A 6,332-nucleotide genomic window follows, 5' to 3' on the forward strand; every position below is an offset into this window, starting at 1 on the left:
TAAGATAGCTCAGTAAAGGATGGAGAATTGACTGAATTAATCAGAGAAAGGTTCTTGGAGAAGGTGAGCTTTAAGACTGGTAGTAGAAGGAATGAAGAGAAGGGAGTCATTGATTCAGACACAGTTGATAGAACAAGAATGGGTTGTGGGGAATAACCTGAGGACAAGCTCCAATCCTAGGTTAGGCAAGTGCACAGGTGTCCATGTGTAGAGGTCATATGAGTTCACATCAAGTTACTCCCAAGCCCTGAGCCTGTCTTCCCACCCACAGAATGAGGAAGAAGGTAAACTAGCTAGTTCCTACAGCTCCTTACAGCTCCAGCCTTCTACATTTTATAATCCTGACAAATAGGGAAGAGTTTGAGGATGAGTTGGCTTGGGTAGAGTAGAAAATAGGTGCTGAGTAGAATATAGGCACTAAGGAAAAAATAGGTGCCAAGTAAAAGGGGATAGGCTAGGCTCATGAGGCATCTAATCTGAGGGTAATCCAGGTATAGCAGCTTGGGTTGAGCAAACTCAAAGTTCACTCCTGACCAAGCACCATCCAGGACTGGTCCCTGTAAATCACCCCAGAATAAAAGGCAACCTGTGGACATGACAGAATAAACCCACTGGATATGAAGAAACTGAAGTGTGTCAACAAGCTGAGGCTAGGTGTAGAAAGGTACTGCAGCTTTATGATGACTCATCTACCCCCTCTAACAACAGACCACCAACCACAGACTGTTCCCAGCAGAACAGTACTAGTCCTAGCTGCCAGCTGTTACTCTAGGCTCAAATTATTAAGTTGGCCAATGTGTCAGGATCTAGATTGGTTCCTGTGTCTTAAGTATTTCTGCAGAGAAAAGAGGGTCCTTCAGAGAAACACCTGGTCAAGACAACTGGGGTTGCTTCAATAGGCACAGGGAGATGGGGTGGGGTTTTGGAGGTCCAGTGTGATATGCAGAGCACATGGTTTGGGGATACCCCATCCTACCGTGAAGGATGCACTCATTGGCCTTTGCCCTGAAAATCCTGAAATTTTCCATTCCACAGCACCTTTACCAATTCAAATGGGTGCCAAGGGCAGAAATAGGTATAGAAAGTAAGGAGTGTGTTGGGATTACAGTTTGACAAAGCAAGGGGGTTGGTACAGGTCATGATACATGATCCAGGGAAATCCCCAAACAGAAGTGCCCCAGCTGGTTTCCCCCAACACTTTGGGTAACTTTCCATTGCCATACACCCACACCCACCACCCAGGTCTCTTCTAAAAAACCTATTGCTCACTTAGTGACCTGTGGAGCGCAGGAATCAAAAGAAGTAATCAACCTGGTTCCTGAAGTTGAGAAACTACAGTCTACATGGAGAACAAAACTTACATTCATGCCACAAGTAGGGAGGGCCCATGTGGGAAACTACAACCAAGGACCCAACCGAAAATATAAGAGTTTCAGAGAAGGGCAGTCAATGAGAGCTGGAGCAGTGGGAAGGGGCTTCATGGAATAGGGGCATCTAGAGCATAGTGAACAAAAATCTCTGAGTGTGGGGGAGGCAGGAAGGCAGGGTGAGGAGTTCAGAGCAGGGGATAGAAACTGGACTATATAATGGGACAGACCGTAAAGAGAAACTGGAGTTAAATAAGCTACCATTTGTTGAATGTCTACTGTATGGCACTTGCTATGCCAGGCACTTTCTATCTGTTATTTCATTTTATCTTCCCAACAAGTGTGGTAATGCCCTGGCTGGGTGGCTCAGTTGTTTGGAACATCATCACGTACACCAAAGGGTTGCAGTTTTGATTCCCAGTCAGAGCACATACCTAGGTTTCAACCTAGGTTTCAGGTTCAATCCCCAGTCAGAGAGTGTATGGGAAGCAACCAACTAGTATTTCTCTCTCTCTCTCTCTCTCTCTCTCTCTCTCTCTCTCTCTCTCTCTCTCTCTCTCTCTCTCTCTCTCCTAACTCCATCTCTAGAATCAATAAACATATCCTCAGGTGAGGATTTTTTAAAAGAGTATTAGTATCTTTATTTCCATTTTGCATATGGGAAACTGAGGTACTTATATGAATGTAGACTTGATCTGTTGGCCAGTGAGAAGTCTCTGTCAGTGGCCAAAATGGGGAGTAACTTGATGGTAATGAGGATGAAGTAAGAGTGACTTGGCCATGGAATCCAGGAGGCTGGAGAACATTGTCCACCCACCACTTAAGAGATCAAGAGGAGAGATGACCCAAGATCCCCCTAAATGTCTTTGAGAAACTGGGTAACGCTCTCTGACCTGGGGATTCACCCTCCTGACTCAGGTGCACTAAAATTAGCCTTTGCCCCAAGGGCGTTTCTCCATACCAGGTGTCAGCCCTGTCCCACTCTCCTTTCGCTGATGCTCAGCTTCACCATCTGTCAGCAAGAACACTCTTTCCTGGCCAGGTGATTGGATGAGACAATTCATCATCACTAACTGTTAAGGAGGCCAACGAGGTGTTACCATCACAGCTACCCAAACTGCGGCTATGACTAATCTAGCAGTGTCAGAGACTCAGAAAGCATTAAAAATTATTACAATTATTTTTCCAGCCTTATTTTTTTCTCTTTTTGAGGTTCTAGGCATAAGATGAAGAGTGCCAGGAAGGTCCAACCTTTCCTAAAACTGAGAGGATGTGCCATTTTGTTCGGCCTCCCACTCAGCTTGGGGTAGGTGAGGGGAGTGCCCACAGGGGTCCTATTTGACTCTCCAAGCAGCATCTTGATGAAGATCCGAGCATCACTGAGCATTCTGGAGGCTGGGGTGAGTCAGGCCAGAAGGCAGAATCAGAGACATTCTACAAGACTGTAGTCCTGAGGCGTGCGGTCGGGGAATCCCTCAAGGGAACCGGACCATGCTGACCCAAGCCGGCTGAAGGAAAACCCTGTCTTGCTACATGACGCCTGATTCATGGCTTTTGCCGCCTGGGACTTGGCTCACGTGCTGTCCCTGACACAGCCATTCCCAGCTACCTAAAATTATTTTTAAAATACCCACCCCCCAAATTCCTCAGACAGCAAACTCTACCTGAGATGGAGATACTAGAGTGTCAAACACTCTAAAAGTCTCCTACAGAAAGCCTGGTCAGGATCTGGCTCCAGGACACCCCTGGTGACTGCCAGAGGCCTACATGGGCACTCCACAAACACAGGCACAACTCCAACACTTCCAGTCCACTCCATAATGGACCCTGAATTCCCTTCATTCCTCTGTTCCTAGGACGCAAACCATTCCCAGCAGAGGAACAGAAAAAAAGACAAGGAAACTAACATTTATGATGTACTTTCTATGGGCTGGACACCATCTGGTGAACTTTAAATTCTTCGTTTTAGCTCATCATCACACAGCCCTATGAAATGTACCATTGTGATTCTTAACTGGAAAGAAAAAATTGTCCAAGAAGAAAATTTCACCCATCAGAGCTTTCAGGGCTGGAATTAGGACCAAAGTGTCTTTGATTTTAAAGCCCATGGTTTTCAAACATGCCACTGGCTACCCCATAACTCTGTCTATTAAGGGACAACAGAGGGTGACCTCTGCAGCCACCCTGTGTAGGTTTAAATCCTGGTTCTGGCACTTACCAAGTTATGTGTGCTTGGATTGGACACCTCGCCTCTCTGGCACACAGTTCACCAACTGTAAACTGGACTGATGGAAGAGGCAAAATCAATTATATGGATCTATATTAGGATCGTTGCAAAGATTATAGGGATTAATATATGTACATCGTTTAGAACAGTGCCCAATACATTCCAAGGGTTAGCTCTAGTTTTGTGTCTGTTATTTATTTTAAAGGTGACATGATACTTATAGCAGGCTCAATCCTGAAAACAGTTATTAAAAAGACAGGCAATATGAATGTGCCAAACCCAAAAGGGACAATGAGGGCAATCCTGCTTTTGTCATTACCCAGTTTTTCCTAGGATGGCTCTGTCTGAGAATACACACCACTGCTAACTAAACACAGCCTTTAACATGATACAGAGGGGGCCAAGGCCACAGCCAGGTTGGGATTAGGGAAGGAGGAGATGGTCTAAGAAATTCAGACTCGCCCCAGACTCAGGGACACCCCACCACATTTATTTGGGGAGTGGGTGGGAATTTGGTTTGTTGTATATTATTTCCAGGTTGAGCTTTTCTGCTCTCTCCCAGGCTTCTCAGAAGCTTAGAACAAAGAAAAGGTGTCTCAAACTCAGCCTTTTGAAGCCACAGATGTTACCAGGATGGGGCAATTCCAGAGAAGCAGGTATGTGCTTATGACTGACACTATTCATCTTTCATAAGGAGAAGGTCTCTTATACCATATAACATTATATCAGTTTCAGGTGTACAATAAGAGGATACATCCAACCAGTGCAGGAAGGTCCAGGGCCTACACCCACCTTTCCATCAAAGGCACACACCACACACATAAGAACACTTGAAGTTAGACACCCTATTTTCAATATTACCATGAAAACTCTGAGTTTTACTGGGAAGGTGAGAAAATTCAGTTATAACCTATTTTTTGGTGTTCAGTTGGTCAGTTACCTTTAAGAAAATGGGGTTTTTGTTGGGGGAGGAGATGGGAGCACCTGGTCAGGGTGAAGGAGTGAAGCTGTTGGTAGAGGAAACCACACTGAAGTTATGGAAACCAAGAGAGATGGTGAAAGGTCTCTAGAGGGCACAGGGAGAGATGGGGCTGGGCACAGTGTGCAGAGAACTAAAGTCAAAATTAGGCACACTTTGGGTACACCCAGCAGCAGGGCCCAGCCCTGCCCTAATAATGAACAAATCATGTTCATTGATTCATTCTCTCTATCCAGTCTACAGTTGTCCCAGAAAAAAAATCTCCTTCCCAAAAAATAAGTGGAAGAGGTCACTCTGGTCCTTTAATTGGCATCTGATTATTGGTGGATGTGGCAGGCACTGTTCATCTTTCCTATAATAATCAGCAGATGAGATAGACATCAGACTAGCACTGGGGAAGCTCTCCGGCCCACAAACGCCTCAAACTCAAGAGAGTATAACTTAGCAAGAAGAAATGAGGAAAGATATCAAATGTCATCTATCAAGTCATCCTAAACTTTCCAGGCTGTGTTCTAAAAGAAACCCCTATGGAATCTAGAATCTCGCCTCTGTCCTAACCACTCTGCCTTCAGGCTGTAGGCACATGCTAAGGGGATTCTGAAGATGATGAAACCCTAACTCCTTTCCAGCAAGCACCTCCTACTGCTTCTGCCCCAGCTGGTCTGGTAGTATTGGGGAGGGAGAGAAGGTGGAGGAGGGGATGAGGTGTCAGAGACCAGAGTGAACCCTCAGACACCTGCCAGAGCCTTAAACCTGCGTCAGAGTCTGTCTCCATCGAAAGGAAAGAAAGCAAGTGTGCCACAACCAAATCACAGTAGCCAGAGTGGAAAATACAGCTCTGACACGGGCCGTTGGCTATGGGGAAAATTCTACTGATGAACCATATTGAGACACATATTATTTATCTTCTATGGTTGCCAAGCTTGGGTTTCTGTTTCTTCCCTCTTTCTACTTGGGGGGTGGCAGGCACTTTCATTTCATTGAAATGGAGGGGCTGCTGTTACCTGTCCTTAGGCAAGCCACAATTAGAGGAAGAGACTGAATACTAGCAGCGACTGGAATTTCATGGGGCTCAGGTTTTCTTCTGGGACACTGAGAGGATGGGCGTGGAGAGGACCACACCATTATTACGTCAGTTTGTGAGATATAATTAACATATAACATTATATCAGTTTTGGGTGTAATGACATATTTTAACCTTCTAAAAATTATTGAAGCCACACTGTTCATCTTTTTTTTTATCCTTTTTTTTCATTGCTTTTAGAAAGAGAAGAGGGAATAGAAAGAAACATTTACGTGAGAGGAACATCAATTGCTGGTCTGCCATTCGTACCTGCACTAGGGATTGAACCTACAGCCCAGGTATGTGCCCTGAAAGGGAATCAAACCTGCAATCCTTTAGTTACAGGACGATGATCCAACTACAGAGCCACACCAGCCAGAGCCACATTGTTCATCTTGGTATGGTGCTTTGGGTAAAGAAATGAACTGATTAGCAGAAGACCAAAATTCTAATTTCTAGTCTGCCATTCAGGCAAGTTCTTTAAAGACACTGGATTTTAATTTCCTTAACTATGAAATAAGAGGATCAATATGGAACTAAACTGGAAAATAAACTCCAAAATTCCTCCTCACTCTAATAACTCTAAGTTCTTGGCGTCGAGTCCTAACCCTACACATTCTACTACCTAAATTTAAGCACCCAGCTAACCACTCTAAGCCTCAGTTTCTTTGTCTGTAAAACCACAATAAGAATTCT

The 6,332-nt window shown here is 44.8% G+C and overlaps 1 protein-coding gene across 1 annotated transcript in view; it reads right to left on the reverse strand.

Moving 5' to 3' along the window:
• The window catches only part of IL19 (interleukin 19), a 47,429-nt gene extending 41,448 nt beyond the window's left edge, over positions 1-5,981 (reverse strand). Inside the window, exons 1-2 of the mRNA XM_037155305.2 lie at positions 5,962-5,981; positions 3,586-3,652 (exon numbers count right to left, since the gene is read on the reverse strand). The gene's annotated coding sequence lies outside the window, so the exon portion shown is untranslated. The remainder of the gene's footprint in view (positions 1-3,585; positions 3,653-5,961) is intronic.
• Between the last annotated feature and the right edge of the window lie 351 nt (positions 5,982-6,332).

This window comes from Artibeus jamaicensis, unplaced genomic scaffold (genome assembly GCF_021234435.1).
Source record: "Artibeus jamaicensis isolate MK-2021 breed Jamaican fruit bat unplaced genomic scaffold, CSHL_Jam_final contig_475, whole genome shotgun sequence".
NCBI classification, from domain to species: Eukaryota; Metazoa; Chordata; class Mammalia; order Chiroptera; family Phyllostomidae; genus Artibeus; species Artibeus jamaicensis.